Here is a 22,252-nt window from a genome sequence, read left to right as displayed (position 1 = left end):
GAGACTTTATCTCCGAAGTAGTTCGCGATGCGATTGCATGCTGCTACTGAGTGGTCATCCTCTAAGGTAGAGGTTTTAGGGGTAGCCAGGGTTTTATATATGCTAAACAGTTCCCTAGACGAGTTCTCTGCCTCGTGGATTCTGTCAGCATAGTATGTGGCCTTCTCTATCCGTATCTTGTTGTGATAGGCACGTCTCTTAACGAGATAGGCCTCTTTCATCCGGTCGTCGTATGCCACTCTCCACTGCCTTTCTGCACGTTTACAGTCCCTTTTGGCACAGCGCAGCACCTCGCCAAACCAGGGGGCCATTGTTTGTCTCTGTGTCCCTTTGGTTGGACGTCCCAGCGGGGCTGTGCAGTCCAAAGCAGCAGTAATGCGGTCGTTAAGCAACCTATTCGCTGTATTCACATCAATGCCTCCTGGAGGACCTTCCGCCGTGAGGGCCGTATTAAAGTTTTGTAGGGAAAATCTTGCCCACCTACGCCGAGGATAATTGAGAGGGGTGGGGGCGCTGGCTTTATATTTGGGCAGGAAGATGGCAAATGGGACCAAAAAATGGTCTGTCCAAGGCAGGGGCACTGGAGGAGCAACTGAAACATCCTCCCAGTTTGCAAATATAGGATCAAGCAGATGCCCGCGATTATGTGTAGGAAGCAGCCCCTTTAATTCCAGCTGTAGGGTGTGAAGTTCATCCCGGAACTCCACCGCTCCTTTATCTGCTGGGTCGTCAAGATGTGTGTTTAGGTCTCCTAACAATAGAAACTTATCCCTCCTGATCGCTGATTCAGTCACACACTCTAAAAGATTCCCTTTGAATCTGGACATAGGTCCTGGAGGGCGATAGACTAGCAGACCCTTGATCGTCGTGCTCCCATCGATGTTTATGCTAAAGATACCTGCCTCGCAACCTGCTAGGCAGGTTTGTAAAGCCTGGGGACACACGTTGCAATTACCGCAACGGAAGTGGCCCACGACTGGTGGTAAGTCCCAGAGTGTATTTGGTGGCAGGGTACTTGTCTTTTTTGGACGTGTATGAATCAAAGTATCCTTCAAGTTGGCAGTTCTTTTGAAGGCAAATCGTGGCCGTGGAATCTCCAAGCCGGCGGAATTGATGATGCCCCAGTGTGAATTTACCGTTTTTTTGATGAAGGTTGAATTTTTGGTGTAGGTAGTTACGCAGGTAATGACATCATCTGTAGCCTTTTTGTGTGTCTCCAGAAGGGCTTCCCTGTTGTTGTTGAGTGCTCTTTTGGCTGACTGTTTGAGGAGTCTCGTCGGACAGCCTCTCTCTTGGAGTTTATGTTGCAGGGTGGATGCCTCTTGTTTGTAGTCAGACACTGTCGTACAGTTCCTGCGAATCCGCAGGAATTGTCCAAAGGGTAAGTTCTCTCTCAGAGCCCTGGTGTGATGACTCTGGTAGAGAAGGAGACTGTTTCTATCAGTCTCTTTTTTGTAGAGAGTCGTGGTGATCTCTGTAGGGTCCAGCCTGATGGTAAGGTCGAGAAAGGGGAGAGATAGTTCAGAAATGGTGCCTGTAAATTTGAGAAATGGATTCTGGAGATTAATCCAGGAGCAGAAGGCTTCACAACTGGCCCGATCTCCATGCCAGAGGACCAAAATATCGTCGATATAGCGACGCCATAAGGTCAGATGTTCAAGGAAAGGGTTTGTCTCAGCGGAGTAAATGCAGCGCTCCTCAAAAGTGGCCATGTACATACATGCCAGGCTAGGCGCGAAAGTAGAACCCATAGATGTGCCACGGATCTGATGGTACAACCGTGACTCGTATCTGAAAAAGTTCTCCGTCAGAGCTATACTTGCTAAAGCCATGATAAATGAGATGGGAGTGGGTGATGTCCAATCCTCCATCCTTAACGCAGACTCTACTGCTTCCAGAGTTGCTTGTTGTGGAATATTTGTGAATAGGGCTTCCACATCCAATGTCAATATTAGATCGACGTTTTCCCTGCCATCCATATCAGCAATCAAACGCCGATCTTATATTGACATTGGATGTGGAAGCCCTATTCACAAATATTCCACAACAAGCAACTCTGGAAGCAGTAGAGTCTGCGTTAAGGATGGAGGATTGGACATCACCCACTCCCATCTCATTTATCATGGCTTTAGCAAGTATAGCTCTTTTTTTTATTTTTTTTAAATATTTTTATTGAAAAGGTTTTTCCCCCTTTCCCCCCCCCCCCCCTTGGTGACATGAGCAGGGCACATTAAGATACAAAATCATAGAACACAGGTTCCAACATACTTAATACAAGACAATAAGACTTAGGGATACATGCATATTCATAAATTCCGGAATTCAAAATACAAATTCTTCATTTTTCATCGCTCAGTTCCTAACTTCCACTGAATGAGGGGGCCCCAAATTTGCATACCCAGTTTTTTACCCTTTTTCCCCTTCCTGGCATAGATAGCAGTTTCTAATTTTTGTGCTGATAATACTTTGCCTAGCCATTGATGGTAAGTAGGAGGATTTGGGTCAAGCCAAGCTAAGGCCACTAACAGTCTAAAAATCACCATTGCTACAAACACGAAGTATTTACAGTTTGATTGCCCATTGGGGTTTACCCCCAATAGCATAACAGATGGGGTTAGCTCTATTGTTGTTGCTAAAGCATTCTGGAAAAAGTTTCCAATGTCCTGTTTCAACTTATCTAGGTGCGGACAGACCGAGAAGATATGTATCAAATTCGCCTCCATGCTGCCACACCTAAAACAGCTAATTCCAGATATACCCCCCATTGAGCAATTTTCTTCGGCGTATAATATAAATGGTACAGAGTCTTATAGTGTTGGGCCTGGAGAGATGATGAACACAACATTTTACTTCCCATTTCTAGTGATTCAATAAAGATATCCCTATCTATATCTAGATCTAGTGACCATTTACCTATCCATTTCTCCAGGTCATCTTTCTTTAATTTTGTCATCTCTAAATAAAATCTCTTTATAGTACAGTCAGAGCCATTTTCTATAAGATCCATCATTATAGTTTTTCCGAAGCCCAATGATCCCCCTTTTTTATTCATTATACAACTTCGAATTTGTAGATATTTAAAGAAGTGTTTTGTATTCATAGTATACTTATTTTGCAGTTCAGTGAATTGCAAAATACCTTGGCCGCCCAACATATCTCCAATCTTGCCTATCCCCCGCCTCTCCCAATCTTGATATACAACTCCTGAGAAAACGACGCTGGGTAAGGAAGGGTTATTTTTTAATCTGGTGTATGCATTGTATTTCCCTATTCCAATCTTTTTGGAAAATCCTTTCCATATATTATAAGCAGCCATTACTGTCTTGAATCGTGTTCTTTTAAAATAGCTTTCCTCCGTAAATCTCAAAAATATATTTTCAGCATTTGTGCCCAAAACCAAACCGTAAATAGCGAGCGAGCCTATCTTGTCCCAACCATCCATCTCTGCCCCTCCAATCAAACCCACCATACCTTGCAGTGCTGCAGCCCAATAGTATAATTTTAAATCCGGTAATGACCACCCCCCTCTCTCCCGTGGAAGTGACATATACCTCAATGCCCGACGTGTCTTACCTTTAGCCCAAATAAAACGGTTAATCATCTGTTCACAAATTTTAAACCATTTGTTATCGACTAAGAGTGGTATTGCCCTGAAAAGATATAAAAATTTTGGCAAAATCAACATTTTAATAATATTAACTCGTCCTACTAACGACAGATGTAGGTTCTCGTATCGATCCAAGTCTTTCTTCGCTTTATCAACTACCGGAGCGATATTTTTTTCCACCAGGTTGTTTAAATCTCCTGAGATATTGATTCCTAAATACCTCCCTGCTGGTACCACTCGGTTATCATCACAAGGAGTCATTAAGTTTTTAATAATTTGGGTTTTTGAAACATTCAAGGAGAAACCCGAGACTTGCCCAAATCTTTGAGCCTCCGCCTCTACCAGCTCGATCGCTTCCGTGGGGCATGGTGTTATCACCGCCACATCATCAGCGTAGGCGAGTATCTTACATGGTCCCAAAGCTGTATATAATGGGGTAATTTCTGGAGATGATTCTATCTTACATATTAGTGGATCCATGTACATGGCGAATAGCAGCGGAGAGCATGGACACTCCTGCCGTGTACCTCTCTTAATCGTAAATTGCCCTTTAGTGCCCCCATTTATTCTTAAGGCTGCGACTGGTTCCTTGTACAGAGTCTGAAGAGCTTTCACATACCCACCCTTGATCCCGGCTCTAACTAGAGTATGCCACAGATAGTCCCAGGAGACATTACTGCCATCGGGTCTCCTGTTACCTCGACAGCATCGAACAGAGTAATGACTTTCCGAATATGGTGAGTCGTCCCTCTTCCAGGAATAAAACCATGTTGATTACTACTGACTAGGGCACTTATTATGCTAGCGAATCTTGTGGCCAGGGCTTTTGAGTATATTTTAGTGTCGTTATTCATCAACGTAATCGGTCGATAAGACCCTGGCTCAGTCGGTGGTTTCCCTTTCTTTAGGATTAACACTATGTCTGCGCCCCCCCAGGATTTTGGGACAGACTCCCCCGTCTGGGCAGCTTGGATCGTTTTGATCAAGTCTTGCCCTAGACATCCCCAGAAAGTTTTATAAAACTCTAAAGGTAACTGATCTGGACCAGCAGCCTTTCCTGAGGGGAGATTAGACATAGCCTCTTTGATCTCGATATTGTCCAACATAACCTCTAACTTGTCTGCCTCTTCGAAAGAAATAGTCTTAACTGGGATATTCTGTAGGTATTCATTTATCTCTTCGCTACTGCTGGGATTTAGGTCGTCATACAATGACTGATAAAATTTCCTGAACACTTCCCTAATTTCCTCTGGGTCTGAATGTAATATTCCCTTTTTGTCCCTAATCTCCTTAACCGTCCCTTCCGCCGCTATCTGCCTGGTACGCATAGCAAGGACACGTCCAACTTTTTCGCTAAACTCATAGCATCTCTCCCTCCTAGTTGTGTATTGTTTTGCTGCTCTATTTGCAAATTCCTCTTCTGCTTCGCTTTTCACTTTCATTAAATCTATAATAGACTGTTCAGTTGGTTCACCCCTTATTACGCAGTTATTTAGCTGTTCCTCTGCTACTAGTACAGCTTTCTCTATATCGCTATATCGTAACCGTTCTGATTTCCGTTTGTAGGCACTGTAACTGCATGTCTCTCCACGAGCTCCTGCCTTGAAAGCATCCCATATTACTCCCACCGAAGCGCTCCCTCTATTGTGTTCAAAAAACTCACTAATCCATTTAGACATATGTGTTATATACTCATTATCTAAGAGAAGACCTCTTTCAAATGTCCATACCCTTTTTAGACGTATTCCCCCTCCTTGCTTTATCGTTAAAATCAAGGGGTTATGATCGCTAAGAATTCGAGGAAGTCTGTCAATTTTTGCTCTAGTCATTAAATCATTGGATATTAAAAAATAATCTAGTCTAACACAAATATGATGTGGTGCAGAATAATATGTGTAGCCTGTCTGCTCTGTTCTTATTGTGCCCCAGACATCTCGTAAGGTGTTATTCCCTAGAAGATCGATAAGGGCCTTATGTACTCTTTTCTTCCTGCCGTTATACTTTCTTATCGTACCTTCTCCCAGGCCCTCTGCCCCGTTAATATTCAAATCACCTCCTATGATGATCTGAGGAGGCCTAGCTGCCAGCTCTGAATCTAATAGCTTTAATATTTCCGGATCATCCTGGGTTGAGCCATAAACCGTGACTAGTGTTGTCCATACTCCCTCTATTAAAATCTCAACGATAGCCCACCTTCCCCATTGATCTTCTAATTTTCTCCTAGTTACCACATTTTTACTCCTTGATAGGATAGCTACCCCTCTTTTTTTTATCCCTTGTTTGGAGCTTACTATTAAATGAAACCCCAACTGATTAAGACAGAACTCCTCCGCTTTCATTATATGTGTCTCCTGCAAAAATACAAAATCAACATTCATTTGTCGTAGTCGTAATCCTATCTTTTGCCTCTTTTGAGCATCATTTAGGCCACACACATTCCACGTCACACATCTAAGAGACATGGCTATTTTCTAAGGAACTATCAGCTACCTGCTCGCTTTTTTTTATCGAACTATCAAATTCATTCTTTGCTAATTCTACTACACAAAATACACAGATTTCCATTTTTATATTCATAATATCTTCAGTGCAGTAACCATGCTCATGCATATGATTCAATTTGTGTTCTTCACACTCCCACCAATTCCCTGCACCCTTGTGCCCTGCCCTTCCTCCCACCCTCCCCGCCCTCTCCCACCCCATGCACCCCTCCCTCAGAAACCCACCCCCCCTACAGGCAAATAGGTCCGAAGTACCTATGTCTGGCCGACGTTGCCCGCAGGATGTCACGCCCGCCCTCCCTCCCCTGGCTTTCTTAAATCATATTGGTGTGCTCTCCCCACTTAATGTTAACCTCAGACACCATTCTAGCAATACTAATACCCACCTCTGTACAGAGACAAGCCTACATATCCCCAGTGTCCAGGGAGAAAAAGATCATAAATGTAGACCTATATCGACCTTGTCTCATGCTTTAAACATACACTTACATCCTATTTCCCCCCCCTCCATCTGTTATTAGTCTCTGTCTTTTATTTTTTACTTCTTGCGAGAAATGTCTCTAATAGCAACCGTTCGAGCATCATGTTCTACGTGTTCCTCATGGCGTGTCTTTTGATGACCCCTGGTTTCACGCAGAGAGCTGAGGTATTCTTGTGCCATGATTTCAGAGTAAAATATTTTAAAGTTCCCATTTAAGCCAACCTTCAGACGTGCTGGAAACATGAGGTAAGCCTCACAGCCTATGTTCTGAAAAGGAGTAATGAGCTGCCTCATTCGCCACCGTCTTTCCACGGTGGTGTGGCAGAAATCAGGACGAGCGAAGAATTCGACATCCTTGTAGGTGCGTTTGGATTGGGGTTTTGCCTTGCTGATAATCTCTTCACGCAATAGAAAGTTCCCAACATAAAGTAGTATTGCGCGGGGCTTACCCTGTGTCTCCTTCCGTGTCATCGGGAATCGATGCGCTCTTTGTATCTCATGGTCCATATCCCATGAGGACAGCTCTGGGAAGGCACCTTTCAACAACTCAACGACAAAACCCCGGGCATCTCTCCCCTCTTTCCCCTCCTGAATCCCAAGTAGTCGAACGTTGTTGCGCCTTTGCCTATTTTCAAAATCCTCTAGTTTCCATAACATATCCGCAGTCGTCTTATCCTGATCCTCCCTAGCATCCTGGATTTTGGTGAGATCGTCCTCCAGTTTTCCCGTTCTGATCTCCACTTCAGATACTCTTCCAACCATTTCTTCATACATTTTATTAATTTTGTGGAGAGAGGATTGTATTTTTTTATTTGCATGCCTAGCCCTCCTTCATGCCCTTTGGCTCTCAATGCGAGCCTCGCCTTGCATTTGTTTTAAGGTTGTGAATAGAACTTCAAAGTTAGAGGCACCTCCCTCTGATCCCTGAGAGGTAACCTCATAGGAACATGTGGCTGCATTTTCAAGCTCCTCCATGGGCGGTACACCATTCTCCAATGTGTTGTCCCATACAAGTTTTTTTACAACCAACTTTGTCGGGGCTCTGTGCAATACCTTAGACAACTTCTTTTGTCTAGAATTGTTATTAGGTTTACTCTTAAATTTGGTATTTGCCACGGTCTTGTTGTTTTCTGTGGCAGCTGTTTTAAGTCTTATTTGAGTAGTTTTTTGGGCTGTTTCTTGCGTCGAATCGATTGATTCTGTATCGCTATCTGTAGAAATTGAGGCACTCTCAGATTCAGTCACTTTATTCTCTGTGTCAGTGCTCACAATAGAGCCTGGTGATGTTTCCAATTCTGAATCTGACGCAATTTCCAAGCTGCACTTCTCGCTCTCGTCCTCGTCATCTGCCTCATCATTGCCAGTAAAAAAAACGTCCTCACTAGGAGAGGCCAGTATAGATCCTTGTACATCTGGTACATCTGGTATATCTGGCATATTCATATCGTTTTTCTTGTTTATGTTTGCATTAATCTTTCCCAGTTCTGTATTTGTGCCTGTTGAGCTCTTAGCCCCTATTTCTGTTATTCCATCGTTGATTATCTCCTCTTGAGGCCGCCCCACTGTCTCATTTAGATTAGCTTCCCCATTGGGATCGCATACTTCGAAATCGGTATTATTAACAGAATTAGGGAGTGTATTTGTCTCTTTAACTCCGGGTGTATTGTTAAATACGTCTTTCCTCTTTAAGAATTTAGCTCCGCCTCCTCCCTCCACTGTATGAGAGCTTTGAAATCCCTCAGGTTCTGTAATCTCGGTCTGTGGTTGAACCTCTAGCCTGCTGTTCACACTCCCGGTGGCTCCAATCTGCCCGGCCATTACTTTAGTTGCAGCAAGCTGTTTCTCTCTGCACAAGGATACCAATGTCGGGACCGTGGTCGCACGCAGAGAGACAGAGACTGAAACTGATTGAATGCTCGATGCGAGTGCAGGCGCAGGTGAGAACGTCTCTATAATTGTTGTCTGCCGGAGTGCTACCTCCTTCCCAGTTACCTCGCCGGCAATGGTTTTTACATCATCATTTCTCCTTGTCGAGGCTGGGGCTGTCGTCTTCCCCTTCTCTGCAGCTTTTTCACGGGTTTTCCGTATTTTATTCTCTGCATCTTGTTCGCGGATCTTCCGTATTTTATTCTCCTTCGCCGCCTCTCGCCTCTGCTGTGCCTTTGACCTTGCTTTTCCTCTCAGGTTTGAGGCCGGGGCACCAGAGTTATCTGTGCATGCTTCCTCCTCCACGCCCCCCCAGCCGTCTCGGTCATGGGCTTTCCTTGGGGATCGCAAAAGTTTGGGAGCCATAGCTTTCAGCACGTATTTCCAGCGAACAAACCCAAAGTGGAAGGATCGAGTTATCAGGGACGCAATATATCTGAGCAAAGCTCTTTCCTTTATCTGGGAAAAGTCCTTATTTTGTAGAAACCAGGCGGTGAGTTCCCCAAGCATTACACTTTTAACACTTTTATCGCAGCATCGGCGTCGGCGTTTATCACCCCCTCTGATGCAGCTCTCTGTGCGCTCTACACATTTCCTGATATTTCTTCTCAAGAAAAGACTTGTCAAATCTTGCTGGAGCCTGATTATTTGTTAGTCCTTCAAAATCACTGAGCTGTGTGGCGCTAGATGGAACATAAAGCATCAGCAGGCAGGCAGGTAGGTAGAAATCAAACTCGCAGGCCGAGGGGTGAGCATAATAGAAATAAATCAATCTGCCATCAGGAGAGGGTCTGGACGTGACTTTCCTCTACGGCGTCTCGGCGGCCATCTTGCCCCCTCTCACCGACCCACAGCAAGTATAGCTCTGACGGAGAACTTTTTCAGATACGAGTCACGATTGTACCATCAGATCCGTGGCACATCTATGGGTTCTACTTTCGCGCCTAGCCTGGCATGTATCTACATGGCCACTTTTGAGGAGCGCTGCACTTACTCCGCTGAGACAAACCCTTTCCTTGAACATATGACCTTATGGCGTCGCTATATCAACGATATTTTGGTCCTCTGGCATGGAGATCAGGCCAGTTGTGAAGCCTTCTGCTCCTGGATTAATCTCCAGAATCCATTTCTCAAATTTACAGGCACCATTTCTGAACTATCTCTCCCCTTTCTCGACCTTACCATCAGGCTGGACCCTTCAGAGATCACCACGACTCTCTACAAAAAAGAGACTGATAGAAACAGTCTCCTTCTCTACCAGAGTCATCACACCAGGGCTCTGAGAGAGAACTTACCCTTTGGACAATTCCTGCGGATTCGCAGGAACTGTACGACAGTGTCTGACTACAAACAAGAGGCATCCACCCTGCAACATAAACTCCAAGAGAGAGGCTATCCGACGAGACTCCTCAAACAGTCAGCCAAAAGAGCACTCAACAACAACAGGGAAGCCCTTCTGGAGACACACACAAAGGCTACAGATGATGTCATTACCTGCGTAACTACCCACACCAAAAATTCAACCTTCATAAAAAAAAAAAACTGTAAATTCACACTGGGGCATCATCAATTCCGCCGGCTTGGAGATTCCACGGCCACGATTTGCCTTCAAAAGAACTGCCAACTTGAAGGATACTTTGATTCATACACGTCCAAAAAAGACAAGTACCCTGCCACCAAATACACTCTGGGACTTACCACCAGTCGTGGGCCACTTCCGTTGCGGTAATTGCATCGTGTGTCCCCAGGCTTTACAAAGTAAAGTAATCAGGCTATCCGATACTTTTTCTTGGCACCTCAACAAGCATACTAACTGCAACAGCAGTAGATGCATTTACATGCTCACATGCCCGTGTGGACTCAACTACATAGGCATGATGATGCGCACTGTCAAAGTGCGCATTATTGAACATAACAGCAATATCCGCTGTGGAAAAACACACACACGACTTTATGATCATTGCAAACAAACTGGCCACACAGCAGAGAGCATGAAATGGATGGTGTTGGAGTGCCACCCCTCCATTAATCAACAAGCCCTCTTTAAAATGGAGCAAAGGTGGGTGCACCGTCTACAACTAGAGACTTGTGGGCTCAATGACTCGGTCCCTTGGAACCAAATACCATGATAAGAACTGTAGTGCCCCCATCCACCTTGCTGGGTCTCCTTTAATCCCTTCAATCCCTTTCAACGTTGCTGCTACTACATAGCACCTAGTAGATATACCCGATAGAATCAGGTAGATTCCATCATTTAAAGCGCAGGCTCCCTCCACCGAGAAAATTGAGTGTAGGGCCCCCTGCCAACTTCAGAGCATCAAGACCGATATTACTTGTCCAGACGTGGGTTAATCTAAGGCCAGCTCTCCTCGACCCCCTACCCACCGACACCCTCCATAAACCTCTGTACCTCTCATGATGGAATAAACTCCTTACTTTAGGGAGGGGACTCCGCATAGAGCTGACATCGGGCCTATCCAGAATACCCAATCACGAGTTATTGGGTTCCAGGTGCCTTAGAGTAAAGACAACCTTCCCACTTTACTCCCGGTCCTTTAGATTTCAGGGATAGCATTGGCTCCCACTCGCCTGAAACCAGCGACACACCCTCCTGGCCGGTTTCATGAATGATTTCAACAAGACACGCCCTCCCACCACGGAGTCTGACACGCTTTACACCTTAATCAGTATTCTAATTTAACGGCCATGGGGACCCTGATATCCATGACTTGAGTTAAAACATTCTAGCACCCCAGTCGAGTAAGGCACCTTGCTCTCACTCCCTAACATTACAGGCAGGTTATTGACCTCCCCTTGGGATTGCCTACCACCCGAGGCACCTCATTGGCCGGGCCGCCGGCGTCGTCACCTGGACACGCCCACTTTTAGAGACGCTAACGCTGTGTACTTAATGGCGACGTCTACTACAACACATCACCGGCTGTTCCGCGTGTCAAGTGCACGCCGTAGTGTTGGGGTAGGTTCTGACCGGCAGTGGCCTTGCGCCTTTAAGGTAAGCCTCGCGGTCGGGTACAGGACTCCTACCCTGTCGAGCGTCGGACTTCCGAGCAAGACCATATGGGTCTCTGTCCTCCGCCGGGCTGCAGCCTACCGGAGGCTGCCCTCTGCCTGGCACCTTGACGCTGGTTGTCGGCCGGCGCTTCCACCTGGGACACTGCCTTTTTATCACCGACAAATACCGAATACGACCACGACCCCTGTGTGGATGCGCTGCTTCTGCGGGCAGCGCCGTGGGCCATGGCGTGCGGTATGTCTTCCCGGGTGGGGCAGCCTGGCGGGACAGTATTCCATGTGACTGGCTGGCTGTTCCCTTAAGGTTTTGACACGATTTCTTACAATGGTTTTTCTTAGTGTCCAGGCTTCAATTGACTCCTGTTTTATACATCTCTTAGGTAATTACCGCAAAGCGCAGGCCCCACAGGAACGAGCCGTGTGGCCCTATTGGGGGTTTACAATGGTAAGCCACAATACTCTCTAGGCAATGGCCTATTGCCACTCCTCCTTCCAAATGCGGGGGTAATTGGCTCCTCAGTGAAAGCTACAATGATCTAACCTTAGAAGTCCTCGTATTATTAAAGAAATAGACTTCCCCCTTGAGTTAGTTTTACATTATGTTCCCAATAGCAATTGGTTTACACATGTTCACTTGAGTCCCTCACAACATCTCTCTCTCTGCACAACTTTCACCTGTGTATCAATGAGCACTACCGATACCACTGATGCTCGGGTGTTATATATATTTAGATTTGGGAAGGAAGCAATATACAATGTATTGGAATGTAAACAGATTGTATCTAATACCTCTATTCCTCCCCTAGGTCTAACGGGACCGCAGGACTACCAGCTTGCCCCAGTAATAGATCTACCAGGTTGTATACTATATACATTAGAGCCCTTTCCCGGGCCCCTGATTAGTTTATGAGCACTACTAGGTCCTGAAGAATTGCCATTTTGGGCATGAAACATGTTGACCACACCTGAGGGTTGAACCGAGACTAACCTAATTTTATTTTGGTTCTCCATACCCCTCATTGCACTTTTTTAACAGGGTGGCTTACCACACGAATAAAGGTCACTGAGTGGATTAACCAACCCTTTTTAAAACTCACTCTATGCTCACTACCTTTCCTTTTCTAAGTCCCTCACACAGTATCAAATTACGGCAAGGAACAAAAGATCTCCACAAAAGTGTGACACTTGTTGTTACCCGTCAGGCATTGCAGCGCCAGCTTGACGCAGGAGCAGGAAGCCGATGATGATACAACACCACAAGGGCTAAATGAAACAAGTCATCCAGCCTATTAGTTGTGTGAGGTTTCTTAGTTCCGACAAGGGACCTGACTTGTTCCCTGAATACCGACTACATTATCCAACTTAGAGAGGGAGACCCCTTTCATAAAAAATTTTTTTTAAATGCTTCCCAGGGGAACTTTGCACAACTCTATTGTTTCACCTTTTTTCTTTTAAACATATCTTAATTGTATATTTTATAGTTTGCGTTTTTAACGCACCCCTCCAAGCGGACAGTCCATTCTTAGGATTAATTCATGTCACGTCTTATACACAGATCAACCATTTATACATATATTCCTATCTTTCCCAGGTAGAAGACATATGTGGAAAAATTTACCCAATTGGCGCCCATTCCCACATCTTATAGAGAATAGAAAGATACTCTACTATCCCTATTCAAGTTTAGCCACCCACCCGTCAAGGGTGCCCACACCCTTGACCCTTTCCTCCTAGCCCCTTTGCCTTTTTTTGCATATACTGCCACTTCCGTATGATAAACAGCCATTAGATGAGTGAGCCATTGTTGGACCGATGGTGCTAAGAGGTCTTGCCATGCCGTAGCCAAGCTTAGCTGAAAATCTGTCATTATAATAAAAACAAATGCCTGTGCCTGGCTAGGGATTGGTTCATTACTAATCCCCAGTATTATAAGTTGTGGGCTCTGTACTATACTTAGTCCCAGTCCTCCCTCCAGGAACTCAGTAATGTCCCCAATGAGGCCACCTTGGTCTGGGCAGGTTGCAAACAGCGTATCAAATGCGCACCGTATGAATGGCATCTGGAACAGTGCTGGTTTCTGGTTCCACCCCATTTAGCTATTTTCCCCAGAGTGTAGTACAACTTGTAATCTGTTTTAAAATGCTGTACTTGCAGAGAGGCAGAAATTAAGATTATCTGTGCCAGATTTCTGGACTCCGAGTATTATTATGATGGCACTGTTACAGGTTAAAGAAGGGCAGAATGCTTATCATAATGCGATTACGTGTGTGACGACTTTTGGCACAGAATCCAAAGATATCAGAAAGATTGTTCTTAAGAACTGGCATTTGATTAGCAAGGTTGACTCACAATTAGAGAAACTGCGTTTTGCGTTCAAATGTGGGGGAAATCTTAGAGATCTTCTAGTTGGGGCATACAGTGAACCTAAAACTACCACGTTACAGGATATGTGGGGTCTTATGCCAGTGGTGGGTCATTACCCATGTGGGCACTGTGCCACCTGTGCTACCATTTTAGTGGTAAAATCATGCATTCTGAACGATAAGCAATGGGTGTTGAAACATCATTCTAACTGTTTGTCGAGAAATGTAATTTACTGTATCCAATTCCCGTGCCTATTATTTTACATTGGGAAATCTACACAAGAGGTGAAAAAACATATTTAGATTTGGTTGAATCGAGCCACTGACTAATTTATATCCTAAATGCTGATCTGTCCTGAAGGTGAGTGGCTTATTCTCCCGTTGTATTTGACTGATTATGTAATCCATGACTTTTTACTGTCCCGATCCTCTGCACTTATGAGTGCAATGCTTCAGTCATCTGCCGTAATAGTCTATTAATACTTCCAAGATGGCGGTCACGCTGTGCCGTCTCTCACGTAAAAAGGGTTAAAGTTCAGCGTGAGGCTGGTGGTTTCAAACGGGCTTGGAGATTGATTCTTCATGCATAATACGAAATGTGAGTACAGTATTAGTTGTCTGGTTTGTAAGAGAGTATAAGGATAGATTAAGTCGGTAGTGATTAGATTAGTTTGACTTTTCTTTTCTTCCCTTTCTATGGCTACGAAATTATTGTTGTAGACACAGGTAAGAGTGACTGCAGCGTTGGCCTTTGATTGATTTTGGCATCCTACGATGATATGAGTAACAATTCTGAATTGTAATATTAACCTTATTCATTGCTTTAGAGACCTGTTTGAGAAGGCAGGATGGAAATGCAATTGGATATATAGAGTAAGGATTCAATGTTGCGGTGTTGGTCACAGGTTTGTGCACTGTGGGCACATTGGGTGTTTTCAATTGGTTTTCTCCCCCACACATATTGGTGGAGTTTTAGTTATAGTATCTGGAGGCTTGTCTTTCTAATTAGGCATGCTTGGTGGGTCAGTCACTGAAGTTGGACTCACCGTTTTCCGATGACGCTAAGAAAAAAACCAAGTGGCAGGACAACCTGAATGGCCTCAGGCAGTTTTATTTTTCTTGGGTAACTTCCTGAAGGAGATCAAAGGAGGGCCCAGGGGACCAGGATTAGAATGAAATGTTTCCCATAATATTATCTTTACCACCGAATCTTTCTTTTCCTTCGTTTGTCTTTTTTTTCTACCCTGGTTTTTACATGACGGTTGGAGCCTGGGGCACTATGGGAAAGGTGGAGTGGGTGGCATCAACAGGGTCAGATCTATTTGCTTGTTTGTGGTGGAGGTGGTCAGGGGGTGAGTGCCGTAGGGTGGGTTGGGGGAGGGGTTGGATGGGGTAGGGGCAGGGGAGGTCATCAAAGTAGACAGGGACAGTCATGCACAAGGGGGTCACACATTATGAATGAGTAATTTGCAGATTGCAACTATTAACATTTATGGGTTAAATGACCCCATGAAAAGGCGTGGGTTAGCCCTTGATATGCTTTAACTCAAGGCAGGCATGATTTGTGCAAGAGATACACATTGAGGGGCCTAGGAAGACACTGTTAGAGTGTTTAGGGTACCAAGTGGTAGGTAGTACTTCACAAGGAGCATGTAAACGGGGGTGGCAATTTTTGCGTGGAAAGGCCGGGGCATGTTCCTAAGGGTTCGGGGAGACAAATATGGATGCTGGGTCATCGCTCAGTGTCAGCTCCCCAAAGAGGGTTTTACACTTTGTTCAGTATATGGGTCAGTCTTAGATGACCCAGCAGTGTTTGAGGGGTTAAACTCTGAGCTATCATTATGGCCACTCCCGCTTATCATGTGTGGGGATTTCTATATCAATTTGAATGTGGATTTGGTAGACACGGGCCCTAGAAAGTATAAAGGTCGTACATCTAAGGCTCTTCAGTCTCTGCTGTATCTAGGCTCCACCCATGTTCTAAGGGACGTTTGGAGAAAGAAATATACCTCAGATCCTGGTTTTACATATATGACGTGAAGTTTTCCAATGGGAAGATCATTAATATGCACGCTAATATAAATGTCCCATATCCGCCAGAATGAGATCATTGTCTTTGCAGACCGAAGCCCCTTCTGGGATTCCTTTGCCACACTGATTGAAAGCATTTGTAAATAAAATCATCAAGAAACTAAAACCTGTTACCACCTGCTCAAAAGCCTGCAGTGCCAAAACCATTTAACATGACCAATATGCCTCCGTGACAATCATCACCATATTTGTAAAAACATCTCTGTTGGTAGGAAACATCCCAGACATAAATGCTATTATAATGACACCTCTTGTAAAGACACCTGCCAGTGACCCGAATGTCCTTGCCTATTATAGACTGATTTCTGGCCTGTACCAGTATTACTAAATCCTGGACGTGTCTTAGTGACTTCTAGCCAGTCATCAGGCACCAAAGAAGTAATAAAACTATCCTATTGAACCTCTGGTAAGCATCCCTCTCGACCAGGGATCACCGTAAAAGCTGCATATTGATCCTCCTAGTCCTGTTCGCAGCTTTATATATAGACAACCACATAATTCTATCTTCTCAGCTTTAGACCTCTATTGGGCTCAAATGTATTTGACTTCAGTAGCTCAGATCGCATTTAACTAACTGCAATGACCAACTCTTCACCACCTACAATGGCTCCACTCACTTCTATCCCCGACAGCACCAGCCGTGGCTACCAAGTATGCTGACAATACCATAATACACTTTAAAATCCCAAAAGAACTAGAGAAAAAAGGTAACTACATCATTGCCTCCAACACAAACAGAAATGGTCGACAAGCAATGCCTTGCAATCTTTTACAACGATGAACTGTACGTCTCCACTTGCATTGTCTTATTTTGGCCTCTTCTGCTGCCTTTGTGGACATCCACCCTAATGTATGGACGGTCCAAACTCATGAATATCATGTCAAACTCAACAAAAGGATGAGGATGCAAAAAATGTATAAAATATTATGCTGACAATCGCCACACAGCCAAGTCGTCGAAGCTCCAACAAGGCGATCTGGGTCCATCACCATTATAACAAACTTTGGCAAATGCAACAATTGTTTTTGGTCTCAAATAGCATACACTGCCACAGTAGTCACTGGCATTGAGCGAAACTACTGTGTGCTGATATGCTCCTTGTGAAAGCAGAATGCTGTCACTCACAGATAAGCCAGCCGATACAGAGAGAGAGAGAACATTTTAATAAATGCAAAGCATTATGGTCAACACCAGACCAAATTAAGGGCTCAATTATTAAAGGAAGTCTATGTCCTTTGCATTAAGTGCAGCTATACAGCTTAGCTTTCATGAATTCCCAAGAATTTACAGTAGGACAAGAAATAGTACCCCTAGAAAATACTTGTGAACTGCATTTTGTAATGAGCAAATATGCATGTGTATCTTTGCTCATGCGAACATCTGAGTGTTTGCAAGTTCACTTTCCCGCCAACCACTTTTTCCCCCAACTCTGGAAGAAGGGTTACATCTGCCATTGTAAGGAGTAAATTTCCAACATTTCTCAGTATGGGAAAAGATCAAAGAATAGTTGTTAAAAACCTTTAAAATTTGCAAGTTAGTAGGTTTGCACAGACTCAAAAGGGCATTCTAACCCTAGAACTATTGCTTACCACTAACTTCAGCCCCAGTATGTAGATCTGCAGAAACGTGGCAACATAAGGGGACCACAAGTATTCAAACACTACTCTGAGCCCTGGCATAATCAGAGAGGCTCTATCCGAGCTCTTATATAAGGAGATTGCTGCCATAATTTGTCGCCGCACTTCATGGCACTAAAGGGACAAGTGGATTTTGCTACAGGGCAAGAAGATTTATGAAGCAACCTGCCCCTTGGACAAGTATATATTGTATTAAATTCCACAGCCCTGGTCTAGATTATGTGACAGGATGGGGTTGGATATGTCTTTGGCATATTTAGCCGCTGATTGCAGTTGTGCAGTATGCTTTTCAGTGTCTTTTTAGGCTCTCTTTTTCTGTCTTGATTACCTGGGTTGAATGTGATCTGTCTTACTTTTGAGAGGTTTATAGTAGAAGCTATGATGATTCATTGCTCCAGAGACGTATTTATAGCTATTGTGTATATTTTATAAGTTGTTTCTGTGTGGTGAGGGTATGTTATGTAAGATTGGCAAAGGTCATCAATGTCCACCTTTAACATTTGGTTTGTTGTCCTGTTAAGGCGTATAATTCTTTGGCAAAGGCATAGAGATCCATCTAGGTGTGCTTGATACTACGTGTTTGTAGGGGGTTGGAGTTCTATGCGGTCTCCTACTTTCCTGAGCCGTAGTAAGTCAACTGCCAGCTTAAGGTTGGCCATGATATTCCAAAATTCTTGTCTTATCTTTTCTATTGTCGACTCTACGTTGTTAACACATGCTTGCCCGGGAGAAGTAGCATTGTTTGTGGTGCTGGGAAGGGGAGACTCTTTTGAGGGTGTGCGTGCTTGTTCTTTGAGATATTGCTTGTCTGGTTTGGTGAGTTGTGTGAAGAGGTATACCGCACAGTGAGTGGGAGGAAGTTTTGATCAGACACTTGAATAGCTTACTGATTATTATTGATGTGCACAAAACTGTTAATCAGAATTTCCATCTTTACACCTCTTCAACCTAGTGTTCAATTGTTCTCAAGCTTTCTATCTCGAGAATACCTAGATCCCTCTCATCCCTCGCCCAAAATGAACTCAGACTCTGGATGTCTGTATTAGCTAATAAATGTTATTCCTTTGTGCCAGTTCGCATTCTTTAACAATCTTTGGTTTTAAATCCACAGGTGATTGAAGTGTTGGCGTAGAAGACACAATGGTGATCAGTAATAAGCAAATAATTGAAAACTATTAAAGGACTGATGCTAAAGAATTAAAGTTGCTTCAGAGCTCCAACAAGAGAAAAGTATCCAGGAAAAAGATGTGGTGAGGAACTTGGATTAGAGTAAAATAAAGAACGTGAAAGCAGTTTCTCTAAATAAATTTCCTGCTGCTCTAATGGTATATGAAGAATGCCCGGGAGATGCCAACCCACGGCAGGAAGACCATCTGCCTGAACCAGAGAGGACAAGCATTAGTCTAAAGTTCTATCCAAGAGAAGATAATACACACAGAACAAGTGGGACTTGAAGAATTTTTAACAGACCTCAGCTAATGGAACACTTGAGCACCATATCCAGTGAATTGTCGTTAAATCAAAAACAAATATCTGTTCGTCACCTATACAGTGTTAATGAAGCTGCTTAAAAGACCAGGTAGTCAAGTTAGGACTAAGATATCTGCTAGTTACGAACTAGCGATCTGGGACCAAGGGAAGGAGAATGAGGGAAAATAAATGCGCCTCTATGACCAATGACCACATTTTGCTTGTAGTCCGGGTCCAAATGTCCACTACCATTCTTACCCATTAGATGTGACCTCAGGTATTTGTTACCGGGCAAGATCTGCAAAATCCTTAATATCCTCATTGTAGTCTTATATACAGACAAAGAAGACATCCGTAAGAAGGGAGACAAGAAACAATGTGCTGCTACTGATAAACAATAGTATTCTGAATGTTCATGCCAATACATTATGTGAATATGTACCTAGCTTTGAAATACTGAACACCAACCAAAGACCTGATCAGTGCTGCATTAACTCATAAATAAGTATGAGAAAAGGGTCAGAGAATCCACATGGATGTAATGAAGAGGCAATAATCCCATGAGAGGCTTCCCCATAAGTTCCAGGGGCTGCTGATATTAAGGTTGTAGGGTGAATTAGGTTGCCTACAGAGGTTATAAACTATGAACTCCACAGAGAAGTGATCTTTGGCTAAATAAATGTCCAAGTGTTAAGTCGAATAAGTGCAGCACATTTGAGTGTGTGATGCTAAACACATGCTGAATAAGATTTAGTATTTTCTTATGGTGTGTCTGCTAGAAAAATCCCAATTTGGAGATATTAACTTCAGAAAGAAATCTTATCTCATAATGGAATGTATACAAGACAAAACCGAACTTGGAGATATTAGCACCGAAAAGAAGTCTCATACATGCTCTGAATGTGAGAAGAGCTTTAGTTGTCAATCCAGACTCAGTCAGCATGAGAAAATTCACACTGGGGAAAAACTTCATCAGTGCTCTGAATGCCTGAAACGCTTCACTCACAAACAGCATCTGACTCGACATGTGAGAACTCACACTGGGGAAAAACCTCATAAGTGCTCTGAATGCCACAAAGGTTTCCGATATAAATTCAGCCTTACTCAACATGAGAGAATACATACTGGAGAAAAGCCTTTTCATTGCTCTGAATGTCTTAGAAGCTTCAATTGTAAAACCCTTCTCAGTCAACATGAGAGAACTCACACTGGAGAGAAACCTTATCAGTGCCCTGAATGTCACAAAAGGTTCACTCAAAAAGCCTATCTCGTCAACATGAGAGCACTCACACTGGACAGAAACCGTATCAGTGCTCTGAATGCCAAAATAGTTACCAATGTAAATCAGCTCTCACTCGACATGAGAGAACGCATACTGGGCAAAAACCTCATAAGTGCTCTGCATGCCAGAAAACCTTCAGTCGGAAAACCATTCTCACCCGACATGAGTTAACCCATACTGTGCAGAAATCCCATCAGTGCTCTGAATGCCCAAAAAACTTTAGTCGTAAATACCTTCTCACTCTACATGAGAGAACCCACACCGGAGTTTCATGGGTTACCTTCGCAACAGCTTTGAGAATGACTTGATGTTTTCCTTTTTTCTTTTAAACATATCTTTATTGCACATTTTATAGTTTACGTTTTAACGCACCCCTCCAAGTGGACAGTCCATTCTTAAGATTAATTCATGTCACGTCTTATACACAGATCAAAAATGTATACATATATTCCTATCTTTCCCACGTAGCAGACACCTGCGGAAAAATATACCCAATTGGCCCCCATTCCCACATCTTATAGAGAATAGAAAGATGCTCTACTAACCCTCTTCAAGTGTAGCCACCCACCCGTCAAGGTGCCCACACCCTTGACCCTTTCCTCCTAGCCCATTCGCCTTTTTTTGCATATACTGCCACTTCCGTATGATAAATAGCCATTAGACGAGCGAGCCGTTGTTGGACCGATGGTGCTGAGAGGTCTTGCCATGCCGTAGCCAAGCTTAGCCGAAAATCTGTCATTACAATAAATACAAATGCCTGTGCCTGGCTAGGGATTGGTTCATTACTAATCCCCAGTAATATAAATTGCCGGCTCTGTACTATACTTAGTCCCAGTCCTCCCTCCAGGAACTTAGTAATGTCCCCAATGAGGCCATCGCGGTCTAGGCAGGTTGCAAACAGCGTATCAAATGCGCCCCGTATGAATGGCATCTGGAACAGTGCTTGTTTCTGGTTCCACCCCATTTAACTATTTTCCCCAGAGTGTAGTACAACGTGTAATCTGTTTTAAAATGCTGTACTTGCAGAAAGGCAGAAATTAAGATTATCTGTGCCAGATTTCTGGACTCTGAGAGGCCTGGTATTGTGATAGAGAAGCACTGTTACAGGTTAAAGAATGAGAGAATGCTGATCATAATGCGATTACGTGTGTGACTACTTTTGACTCAGAATCCAATGATATCAGAAAGATTAATCTTAAGAACTGGCATTTGATAAGCAAGGTTGACTCACAATTAGAGAAACCGCGTTTTGCGTTCAAACATAGGGGAAATCTTAGAGATCATCTAGGGCATACAGTGAACCTAAAACTACCACGTTATGCCAGTGGTGGATCATTACCCATGTGGGCACTGTGCCGCCTGTGCTACCACTTTGGTGGTAAAATCATGCATTCTGAACGATGTTGAAACATCATTCTAACTGTTTGTCAAGAAATTTAATTTACTGTATCCAATGCCCGTGCCTATTATTTTACATTGGGAAAACTACACAAGAGGTGAAATAACACATAATGCAACATCAATCACGAATACGATGCAAAGGAACAACTGCACCTCTTGTAGAACACTACTTGCTTATGTCTCATGCTCCATCAGATATGCATTGGTTTGTACTAGAGATTGTTAAGGGTTCTCGACGGTGTTGCAATGTTGATCCCCTGCTCACACTGAAGGAAAACAGATGGATCTGGTCTGCTAAGACTGTAGAGAAGGGACTCAATTCTTTTGTGGAGTGGCAACACTGTATCGCTAGATTTTTGTGAGATTTTTGCGAGGCATTTGCTGCTGTGATGTACTGAAGAACTTTATCCTGGCTGGTCTGTGTTGGATTTTTTTTTTTTTTTTATATTTCTTTTTATT

At 43.8% G+C, this 22,252-nt stretch overlaps 2 protein-coding genes and 1 pseudogene across 2 annotated transcripts in view; 1 reads left to right on the top strand and 2 right to left on the bottom strand.

Moving 5' to 3' along the window:
- The window catches only part of LOC144805503 (uncharacterized), a 1,226,074-nt gene that overhangs the window by 233,072 nt on the left and 970,750 nt on the right, over positions 1–22,252 (bottom strand). The gene's annotated exons all lie outside the window — the stretch shown is intronic.
- The window catches only part of LOC144805494 (uncharacterized), a 250,234-nt gene that overhangs the window by 145,054 nt on the left and 82,928 nt on the right, over positions 1–22,252 (bottom strand). The window lies entirely within an intron of this gene.
- LOC144805516 (uncharacterized) lies at positions 19,902–20,700 on the top strand (annotated as a pseudogene).

The sequence above is a fragment of the Lissotriton helveticus genome (genome assembly GCF_964261635.1).
Source record: "Lissotriton helveticus chromosome 1_1 unlocalized genomic scaffold, aLisHel1.1 SUPER_1_unloc_12, whole genome shotgun sequence".
NCBI lineage: Eukaryota > Metazoa > Chordata > Amphibia > Caudata > Salamandridae > Lissotriton > Lissotriton helveticus.
The sequence above is the reverse complement of the archived record's forward strand: the minus strand, read 5'-3'. Positions and strand labels throughout refer to the sequence as shown.